This window comes from Microcaecilia unicolor, chromosome 2 (assembly GCF_901765095.1).
Source record: "Microcaecilia unicolor chromosome 2, aMicUni1.1, whole genome shotgun sequence".
Taxonomy (NCBI): Eukaryota; Metazoa; Chordata; class Amphibia; order Gymnophiona; family Siphonopidae; genus Microcaecilia; species Microcaecilia unicolor.
In genome coordinates this window covers 197893814-197905891 of record NC_044032.1, presented here as the reverse complement: position 1 = coordinate 197905891, position 12078 = coordinate 197893814, and positions in this window count along the sequence as shown.

Sequence of the window (12078 nt, the reverse complement as noted above, 5' to 3'; positions counted from 1 at the left end):
TGGTGAGACTTCATTTTCACGGGGGGGGCACCAACTAATAGTCTGCAGGGGGGCTCCAGAGACCGTAGGCATGGCCCTGCCTGCCTCCTTATGCCACCCTCACCTTCTAGTTTAAAGGCCTAGAAACATATTGTCTAAATTTCTTCCCAAGGATTTTTTTCCTGCCACAGTGAGATGCAGCCCATCGTTACAATACAGTCTTTTGTTTTTCCAAGTATTGCTCCATTTTCCTATGTACCTAAAACCTTCTTGGTGACGCTAGGCTTTGAGCCAGCTATTGAAATTTTCAGTACTTGCAATCTTTTCTCTCCCTTTCCAAATATAGGTAGTACTTCAGAAAAAGCTTATGTTTGCACCAAAGATTTTAACCCCTCCCCCAGCTCCTGAAAAGCTCTCTGTGCTGCAAGTGGGGTATTACTGGACAGATCATTTGTTCCCAGGTGGATAGCAACATCAGTGTTTGACTCCTTAGTTTCTTCTCTGATTATATTCATTATTTGCTTGGTACTCCTGGCAGCTGAGGAGCCTGGAAGGTATTTCACTTTGTATGACCCCTTGAACTGTGTTTTAAAATTAATGTCTCTGATAATGGAATCCCTTAGTAGCAACAGTTTCCTGGTATGAGTTTCAATATTAGTGCTTTGGGGCTGTCTCTTCTCTTTGGGCACCTTCATTGCTTTTTGTTCCACCTCAGTTCTATTTTCAGGGGCATCACAGTGTTGTAATGGAGCAAAATTCTATTTTCAGGGGCATCACAGCGCTGTAATGGAACAAAAATCACAGTGCTCTAATGGAGCAAAAAAAATATTGCTAGTCAGCTTCTGCACTGGGCTTCGTCAGATGACCTCACTCATCTGTAAGAATACTTGGCCTGCTGTCCTCGAAGAACGTCTGCTACAGGTGAGTAACTTTTCTTTTTTGTAAAATTCCAGGGATATTGCTCCTAGTCCATCATTTCCAACATTCCATAGCACATCCTAGAAAAGAAGGGAAATGAATATTAAATTCAGAAAGCAAAATTATAATAGAAATAAGTCCTACTATAAACTTTGCTTCTAGTTAAACAAATGTCTAGTAAATGCCAAATTCAACTTCTTACTACTGTAAACCCCCTAGTCGTGGAGCAGGTAAATTTGAATAATGGAAGAAATAAATATATGAGTGTCACAGTTTTAAATAGGGTTCCCAAATAAACTCCACACAACCAAGGGATTTAGCAAGAAAAAAAATATTAAAGGTTTTATTAAAGGGTAAAAGGGATAGAGGGTAAAGTAAATAGAAACACTTGTTGGTTATGTTTCTTAGATGTTGGTACCAATTTTTACAGGTTGATGGTATTAAATAAACTCAGTGCAAGATGTTAAATGCTTTGAGATAAGTTACAAAGGAAATAAAGGCAATAAAAATTTTTTAAACTACAATTACAGTCACCAAGAATCACAGTTATCAAGGCCCCAACTCCACATCTGCAGTAACCCAAAACATCCCACACATGTACACAGCACTAATTAGTGTACTCAGATCTGATATATATATAGTTTTCAATTTGTGTGCACACAATTTTATTACCGGTATATCAAATCTTCGCTAGCATCGCTGCTTTCTTGTGTTGGGTACCTTAGTCTTCTTCACTTCCACGTCTCTTCGGTTGGGGAGGTCAATCCACTGGTCCAGGGACTCCCGATACCTACTATTCTGACTCAGAAAAACTCAAAAAAGGAAAACCTTGACTTTCTGTGGAACTGGTGGACTAACTAACTTCAAATAAAATAGATAAGCAGGGGAAACTCCTATCTCACCCGCCCAAAACATGACCCCTTTTGTTTCGTTCTGTTATACAACCACCCCAAATCTCACTGATGGACGGCTACACTAACTCCCCTAGAGGCAGGCACTCACAGGACTCAAGGCATAGGCATGGCAGCTGTTCCCCAAGGCAGGCTTTTGTCTGGATCCCCGGAGGCAGGCATAAACAAAAAAAACACAGTGTTCACTTTTAGTCTGGCCACTCAGTGCAGGGGGATGCCTCTTCTCTCTCTCTTTGTGGATGCTCAAACCAGCTAGCTTCTGGGCTAGATCCCTCCTGAGGCAGGCACTCAAAAAGCAGTTTCTTTTCTTGTCTGGGCACTCAGTGCAAGGAGGGGGTGTCTCTCTCTGGAAATGCCTCTTGTTTACAGGACAGTCACATGGCTGGCTTTCTCCTCTGCTCTCTGGACGGACAGACATACACACACACACGGATTGCCCTGGGTGGGTTCCTCTGGGGTTCTATCCAGCTATGCACTGCTCCCAGCATGTCCCTGTGACCACTGTAACAGCAAATCTTCTGCTCAGCTCACCTCAGCCCCCCTTTCTTCTGTTCCTCTGCATGCTTCAATGCCCGACCACACTCACCATCTCTCTCTTTCTCTTGATTTGATCTGGGGCTCATCAGTGGGTCCTCTATCAGCCTGCAGCCACCTCTCCTTGTCTTGATTGGATCTTCTCCTCATCCAGCCTGCCCGAGCATGTCCCTCTGCATGAGTCTGATTTCTCCTCTCAAGCCATGCTTGCAGTCTCCATTGTCTGCCGATTGCCTTCTTGTGCCTCTGCACTGTAAAACTTTTTCTCCAAAGACAAGCAGGCTGATATTCTCACAAGTGGGTGACGCCACGTCGGCCCCGGAGGATTTTAAAGCAAAATCTAAAAATCTCTTCTACGGCGTTCTGTCGTGCGAGCGATCGCACTGCGCATGTGCGCACACCTCTTCCCGCTCGCTGTGCGGACACGCCCCTCAGTTTTTCTTTTTCCGCGTCTGAGGAGACACGGAGTTCGTTAGTGCTTCGTGTTTTCTTCAGGTCCTCGGAGTAAAATCTCTTTTTTTTTATTTTACCCTTTTGGGTGTTCTTTATTTTTTCATTTGTACTCTTTCATGGCAGGCTCATTGTGGCTTATATATACAGGTACTTTTTTGTACCTGGGGCAAGGAAAAGTTAAGTAGTTGCCAGAGTCACAAGGGGCTGTGCCTGAAAGGAAAACAAACCATATAAGCTTCTCTTTTTCTTTTTTCTTATAAAAGTGCTGGTATATTGTTATCTGTGGGCTCTCTCTCGCCAGCAAACTAAACAAGCCCACATTTTTAGGATCCATTTATTAAAACTTTACAAATGGCTCTCCAGAGCTGTGAGAGCCTGCTCCAGCACACCACTGTCTTTAAGCCCCACAAGTGGTGAAGGTGTATGTCACAGGAAAAAACAGGAACCTAAGCAGGTGCATCCCTGGTCAGCCACTGAATGGGCAACCTGGTGACACAATATCAGTGGTGTAACCTTTGAAGTGAGTCTCCACCCGCCTCGGCGCCTCCTGCTCTGCAGGTCATTCGGGCGCATCGGAGGATGTGTCTTGGGCCGGATCATCTCCCTGTGAAGTGCAAGTAGTGTCTCAAAGACGAGACGTATTCTACTCTGCCAGGGATGCCCAAAGGAGATCATTCTGGAGTCTGACAGAGACCGATGCACGCTGGGTATAGTTATGCATCGAATAGGTCTCCACCTGCCTCGGCGCCTCCTGCTTGGCAGGTCATTCGGGCGCATCGGCAGATGTGTCTTGGGCCGGATCATCTCCCTGTGAAGCGCAAGTAGTGTCTCAAAGACGAGACGTATTCTACTCTGCCAGGGATGCCCAAAGGAGATGCCCAGAGCTTTGCTCCCTCTGTTATGGAGGTATCCGGGCTTCAGACATCAGTCGGTGCCGAGAGCGTTGCTCCCTCTGTTATGGAGGTATCCTGGCATTGGACGTCGATACACCGGTACCAGGTATCATCAGTGCCATCGGTACCGGGTATCATCGGTGCCATGGATACCATCGGTACCGGGTATCATCGGTGCCGTGGATACCATCGGTACCGGGTGTCATGGGTACCGTCGGTACCGAGTATCTTCGGTACCGTCGGGTACCAAGTATCTGTCGGTACCGAATATCATCGGTGCGTCGGTACCGAGGAGTATCGGTACCAGGAACATTGGTACCATGGTCGGTGCCATGGGTCCCGTCGGTACCGGGTATCATCGGTACCATGGGTCCCGTCGGCACCGGGTATCATCGGTACCATGGGTGCCGTCGATACCGAGTGTCATCGGTGCCATGGGTGCTGTCGGTACCGGGTATCATGGGCACCATCGGCACCAGGTATCATGGGCACCATCGACTATTGGTACCAGGTATCATCGCCCATCGGTACCGAGTATCATGAGTACCATCGGTACCATAGTATCAGGTATCGTCGGTACCATGGATACATTGGTATCAGGTATCATGGATGCCGTCGGCACATGAGTACCATCGATACCAGATATCATGACCAGGTACCATCAGTGCCATGGGTGCCATTGGTACCAGGTGTCATGAGCACCGTCGGTGCCATGTGTACCATCGGTACCGTCGGTGCTGTTGGTGCCGGATATCATGGGTACCATCGGTACCACATGTCATGGGTACCATCGGTACCAGGTATCATGGGTACCATCGATACCAGATATCATGACTATCATCGGTACCATGGGTACCATTGGTACCGGGGGCCATCAGTACCATGTGTATCATCGGTACCGTCGGTGCCATGGTCTAGCAGTCTGGTTTCGATTCCCTTGCATTTCCAGACTGTCCTTGACTTCGGGACCATGGGTACTATTGGATGCCATGGGTGCTACCGCCTCCTGCGGCATCTAGCTTTTCACCTGGTCTCCTTCACCGATGCTGCCTCTGGTATGGGTGTTCGCACCCTACTGGGGCAACTTCTCGACCCCGTAGTAGAACTTACCGCGCCTCCATATCGGACGCGTTTGGATCTGAGCTGCTCTGTTTGAGTAGTTAGCTCAGTTCAATGATGGTCATCTGACATTACAGTGGAGATTGTGAATCCCAATGCCCAGATGCTCGAGGTCCTGGACTACCATCTTCACCTGAGTCTTCTGCCACTCAGAACAGATAGGAGTTCTAAGAACTTACTTCGGCACCCCCGGGGCCAGAGCATACATCCTTAGCCTCTTTTGGAGAATGGCGTACCAGGCTGGCATGATCGCGTCCAAAATCAAGTCCTGTCAGATCTTTACGAGCATTTCCACCGGAGTAGGCTAAACCTTTTCACCAAGTGGTCAGGTAGCACACGGTGTGTCGCAGGTTCCTGTCCAAGGGCATTTTCGACACTTGTAATGTAACACCTAGATTTCTGCTCTAGGTACAGTGATGCGCAGACTCTCATGACTGTGGGCCTCTCACCTGGAGGAGGAGACTCGGCAGAAAATTGTAGATATGCTGTGCATACATTTCCTCATCTTGGAAGTTCTTTAGAGAGAAGAGTAGTTTTCCTTGTGCCTTAAGGGGTCGTACCTATACTCCTACTTCTCGACAGCCGGTTCAGGCAATGCCTCAGCACGCTCGTTCTAGTCAGCGGCGTGCACCTAATCAGGCCCCTGCAGCTATTCCCCAGGAACCAGAGAGGGGTTTTGACTGGCTCCAATTCAGCATAGCCAATATAAAAAAAAAAATAAAAAAAAAATGTCCGTACCGGCCAATCTGCCTGTCGGGGGGGAAGTTTAAATTTTCTCCACCAAAGGTGACTTCTTTTATCCTCCAACCGGTGGGTTTTTTCAAATAGTCCGGTTAGGATACATTCTCAATCTGGAATCAAACCCTCCACATTGTTCATTGGAAGCTTAATCCTTTAGCTTCCATCAAAAGTGAGTACTTGCAGAGGAACTCTCTGCTTTTCTCAGCGCCAATGCAGTCGACCCCTTCCACCAGGGCAAGAAGGGTTGAGATTCTATTCCAGGTCCTTCCTTGTGGGTTGCGTCCCATCATAGACATAAGGGGCCTAAACAGATTTTGGTTCAGGATGCTTTCCCTGGGCATCCTTCTTCCCATACTTCAGGAAAACGATTGGTTATGCTCTCTGGATTTACAGTATACTTATACTCTCTTTGCATCCAGAGTATGTTTTTTCCCTAGTGCCTGGCTGTTGTTGCAGCATATCTTCATGGACTGGGAGTGCATGTGTTCCCTTAACACGATGATTGCCCGTCTCAACAGATTACAGCACAGTACACATTGAGACTTCTAGACACATGGCTTCCACAGTTCATGTAACTCCCATGGCACTTTTGCACATGACATCCGCTCAGTGCATCCTAGCTTTCCAGTGGTATCAAGTTTAGGGTATCTAGAGGATGTAACCCAACTGTTCGCCAGTCTTCGGAATTCCCCTCAGAGGTGGTTAATTCTCTCCATTTTGATTCTGAGGCGTCCCGTCCACCTTACTCAGTCAAAAGCTGCTGACGAAGGTTGCATCCCTCCTGGCTATCCAACCAAATTATTTTAATTCAACCAAACAATCGGGTTGTGATGCACTCGATAACAAAGGAGTACTGGATCTTGCCCTCTGAGTCAGGATGCCATGCAGATGTAGCGGTGGGCCCGCAACGCGGCATGTTTTCTCCAAGCCACTTATCTAATTGGCGTAAACAGCAGTCTGGCCGACAGGCTGAGCAGGATAATGCTACAGTCATGGTTGTTGAGCATGCCTATAGTTCGAAAGATCTTCCGAAAGTGAGATACCCCCTCAGTGGATCTTTTTGCTACTTAGTCCAATCGCAAAGTCCCTCAGTTCTGTTCCAGGCTGCAGGTTCACGGCAGGCTACCATCGGATGCCTTTCTCCTTCTTTGGGAGACAGGTTTTCTGTATGCGTATCCTCCCATACATCTGGTGGAAAAGACTTTGCTGATTCTCAAGCAAGATTGTGGAGCCATGATTCTGATTGCTCCTTTCTAGCTGCGTCAGATAGGATTCCCTCTTCTTCTGGAGTTGGAATGTTTTCCAGCTCTCATTACGCAGAACGAGGGGGCACTTCTACATCCCAACCTCCAATCTCTGGCTCACACGGTCTGGATGTTGAGAGTGTGGGTTTCGTTGAGTTTTCCAGAGTGTCTCCCGACTCTTGCTTGCTTCCAGAAAAGATTTCACAAAGAGGTGTTATTCTTTTTCATGGAAGAGGTTTGCCGTCTGGTGTGACAGCAAGGCCCTAGATCCTGCCTCTTGTCTTATACAGACCTTGCTTGAGTTCTTTCTACACCTGTCTGAGTCTGGTCTCAAGACCAACTCTGTCAGTATTCATCTTCGTGCAATAAGAGCTTATCATCAACGTGTGAAAGGTCAGCCTTTAGCTGTCCACTTCACGAGAGGTTTATTTCTCCCCCAATATTGAGAGAATTCCTTGTATGTGTCTAGGGGAGATTATTTCTGTTGGGCTTAGCCCCCCCAATAATTTTGACAGTTGGCTCTTATGCTTCGGTCAGAGTTCCTATCACTCCTTATCCAGTATCTTGGGGTTCCAATGTCGTTTTCATCCAGCTGCTGCAAGCTCAATTCGGGCCACTGGATTCCTGCCATCTGAAGTATTGGACCTGGAAGGTCGTTTTCCTTAGTGGCTGTTCCTTCAACTCGTAAGGTCGGTGAGCTTCAGTCTCTAGTAGCTCAAGCGCCTTACCTTACTTCTCATCTTAACAGAGTAGTTCTCCGCATGCAGACAAAGTTCTTACTGGCGCTGGTATCAGAGTACCAGCTGATCCAGTCAGTTGTCTTGCCAACATTCTTTCTCCCTCATCTTACAAGCCCTGGCGAAAGCAAGCTGCGCACTTTTTGCGTGGAGCAGACGAGCTCCCTCGGACGGTCCGCCCAGTTGTTTATTTCTTTTAATGCCAGTTGCTGTCGGAAACCGCATCATTTCTTCTTGGCTAGCAGATTGCATCTCCTTCATTTTTGTCCAAGCTGGACTGACTCTAGAGGGCCATGTCACGGCTCACAAAATTAGAGCCATGGCTGAGTCAGTGGCTCATCTAAGATCAGTCACTATTGAAGAGATCTGCAAAGCTGCGGCGTGGTCATCAGTCCACACATTCACATCTCACTACTGCTTTCAGCAGGATAGCCGACTCGTCAGTCGGTTTGGGCAGTCGGGGCTGCAGAACTTCTTTGGGGTTTAGAATCCAACTCCAACCCTCCTAAGCCCATTTTTGTTCTGTTCCAGGCTACACTCATTTAGATGTTTCTTCTTTTCAGGTCAATTTTTATTCTGGCCTCGCCGTTGCGAGACCCAATTGACCACTGTTTGTTGTGTTGTGTAAGCCTGGAAGCTAGGGATACCCCACTTGTGAGAATATCAGCCTGCTTGTCTTTGGAGAAAGAGTAGTTACTTACCTGTAACAGGTGTTCTCCGAAGACAGCAGGCTGCATATTCTCACAAACCCTCCCACCTCCCCTTTTGGAGTTGTCTCCTCCATCTTTTGGATTTAACTGAGGGGCGTGTCCGCACAGCGAGCGGGAAGAGGTGTGCGCACATGCGCAGTGCGATCGCTCGCGCGACGGAACGCCGTAGAAGAGATTTTTAGATTTTGCTTTAAAATCCTCCGGGGCCGACGTGGCGTCACCCACTTGTGAGAATATGCAGCCTGCTGTCTTCGGAGAACACCTGTTACAGGTAAGTAACTACTCTTTTTCTTCTTTGTTCCACTCCTCCTGCCCCCTGGATTGGCTCAAAATTCGCGCCAATCTAAGGATCAGACTGCCTCCTGCCACCTCATTGGTCCAAATTTGTGCCTCTTAGCAGATCCTGGCTCCTATTGGCTATTTCACACACTGTCCCTCCCCTAGTTCCCAGCTTGCTTTGGGTACTTTAGCCAGCAAATCAGGAGCCTTGTACTGTACTCTCAGACAGCCAATCAGGAGATTTGTAACAAGTCTGCCCTTCTCTCACAGTTACAAACTGTTGAAACTTTATAAACACACATCTAGCATTTATGGACACCTGAGTTCTTTGTTTTATAGCAGTGCTGGAGCATTTTAAACACTCTAAACATTCTAACAAAAGGTGCTAGCATTGTTGCTGGCTCTCAGCTTGTCCTCTGTGTCTCCCTGCTCACTGCAATATGCCCCCTTCCCAGGAAAGGGGGGGGGGGGGGGACAAGGTAAAAGCTTCTTTTCTTCTCTATATTTACACTACATGTTTGACTTATTAATTTACTAGTAAAAAAGGCCCGTTTCTGGAACGAATGAAACGGGCGCTAGCAAGGTTTTCCTGGGAGTGTGTATGTTTGAGAGAGAGAGAGCCAAAGTGAATGTGCGGGTGTGTGACAGAGTGAGACTGTCTTTGTGACAGTGTGTGTGTGAGAATGAGAGTGTGTGACAGGGCCCCCTCCCCTGTTCCTAATGCCCCTCACCCCGTTCCCTCCCCTCCTTTTCCTCCTTCCCACACTTTGGGTTCCTTAAGGCTTTCAAAAGTCTATGTACCCCCGTGGCCCTAACGCCCAGTATCCGGATACCCCACCGCTTTCCTCCTCACCCCTCCCCCAAGATGTAATACTTTCACGTCCTTCATTTTTTTTTAAAAAGTGTCCTATCTACCCTGTGTACAAATGCCGGGCATTCAGATTGTGTTCCTTTCGTACATTTTCATTTCTTTCATTCATTCAGAATTTGCCCCTCCCCCCCTGAACACTTTTGGTTCCTTCAGTCTTTTAAAACTCTCCTATGTACCCTGTGTGCTAATGGTCAGCATTGAGATTGTTTTCCTGTCCCAAATGTGCATGTCTTTCAGTCATTCACAACTCCGCCCCCCTTCTCCAGTTTAACACTTTCGTCTCCTTCAGTCTTTTAAAACTCTCCTATCTACCCTGTGTCCTAATGGCCAGCATTCAGATTGTTTTCCTTTCCCAAATGTTCATGTCTTTCAGAACTCCCCCCCTCCCCCCATTTAACACTTTCAGTTCCTTCAGTCTTTTAAAACTCTCCTATCAACCCTGTGTCCTAATGGCCAGCACTCAGATTGTTTTGCTTTGCCAAATTGTCTGTCACTGATGTCACTGAGGTCAGTGCGTGCCTGCCTAGCAGACCACTTCCGGCAGGCACGGTCCCAAGCACATTCTGTTGGAGGTGAGAATTATTATATAGGAAGCTGGTCATTATAGCTTGTCTACATACAGGCTAAAAAGCACTTCTGCTACATTTGTTTTTTAAATTATATTTTGGTAAATATTGAAAAAGATGTTATATTAAAAGGACACAATGAGCATGTTTGCAGAAGAAATGAAATCCATCCCACAACCCATTTGTGCAGATTGGAAACTCTACCTTGAAATCTCCTATAGTCTTTATTTAAAGTGCTGTCAGCTTCATCAGATGACACTCTCATATAAGTAAATACCAAGTTACAATCCATGTCTTGTGTTCCCTTTGTTCCTATGTATAGCTTTGAAGTGTCTAGTCTCTTTTGCTGGAAGCCACATTGAACTAATCGTTGGAATTTTATGGGTCATAAGAAACTGCCATCTTTTGAATTGTACTGAATAAGTTCCTTGTAGAATTTCCCAGTGCTCTTGTGGGGGAGGATAGTGTGAAGCAAAGTAAGCTCTGATGACTTTCCACCCTGGGGTTTCACCCACACCACCCGGGACCGGGGTCACACAAACAGAATATTTCTGCAACACAGAGCTCCCACTTGCTGGATCTCTTGAGCTGGAGGTAGGCCAAGGCTGGAATAAATCTGGTAGGCTGAGGGTTCTCTTTCTGTGGGCACTGTTACTCAAAAGATTAATCAGCAGTCTCCGTGTTGAACTTCAACTTGCTTTACTAACAGTAACTTGAAAAACAGGTCATAAACTTGTCAACTTGGTTTGTACAGTTCAGGGTGTTTTTCTTCAGATGGTCAGCACAGCGCAAAACAGTCTCCACGTATCAGGGCTTTCAAACTCACAGTTCTATCTTAAATCTCTATTTGCAACCAGAGCAAAGTACTTATCAATCTCCTTTATTTGTAACCAGGGTGCCAGCACGTGGTAATCTCCGCACAGTTCCCCATCAGTCCTCAATCATCTCCACATAATTTCTTCCGTTATTCTCTGTCCCATCCCGGAATAGGGGTCATTCACATATGCAATAAAAGTCCTGCCAGAAGTGAGGCACACCTGTTCACACTTCTACCTGGGGTGTATTGTCCCCCAAGCACTTTTTGCTCCCAATTTTGGAACACTCTGCAGGCTCCTGCTACTCTGTAGCAAGGGTTTCCAAGTTTATTTAGTATTTGCTATCCAATTGTCACATGCTGAAAACTTCTGCTTTAGTTCCCAAGACTTCACCCTTGGTACAATGGCTCATGATGGGGGTGGGCAACCAAAGACCAGAATTTTCTCCAAACAATCTCTTTTATTAACTTCTCTGCAGGGCTAGTGCAACACGGTAAGCGCAATAAGCTTGGTAGGGGAGTGCCGACCTTTGCAGGGCGCCAGAGCTTGCCACAAGCCAAGCATCACCTTACCAGTTGCACAAGCCCATGCTGATCTCCCTTCATGTTGCTGCAGCTGCCTGCCACTGCCAGAACTGGTACCTCCACTTCAACCTCCACTCCGGGTCTGCTGGCAGCAGCAGCAATCAAAACACTTCACGCCCTGTCCCACCTCTCACAACAGAAAGTTTCTGTCAGTGGTGGCAGGCCCTCTCTGGTCCTGCCCCCACTGACACAAACTTCCTGTTGTGGGGGGGTGGGACAGGGAGGGCTTTTCGGGAGATGAGAGCACAGAGCGTGAAGTGTTTTGATTGTTGTTGCTGCCGCTGCCAGCAGTTTCCAGAACTCAAATGGAGGTTCAGGTATTGGCAATGGGCAGCAGCAGCAATTTCAGGTATAATGCAAAGGAACACAAGGCTGGGGGCGAAGGGGGAAATATTCTGGACCCATAGAGTGAGGGAGAGAGAAAGAAATGCTGTATCGTGGGGGTAGGAGGATGTGATGCCAATGCAGGATTGGGGAGGAAGGAAAGAGAGGGGCAAGCTAGATATGAGGAAGGACATTGACACAGACAATAAAGAGTTGTAGAGAGGGAACATAGGAACAGGCATATTGAGGGGCAATGCTGGCCACAGGGGGAGGGATAGGGACACAAAGGGGCACTGTTGAATGGAGGGGAAGGGAGGAGAAGAGGAAGGAGGAAATGCTGCGCAAGGATGGAGGGGAGGAGAAGGAGAGGAAATGCTATAGATGAATGGAGGTGAAGAGA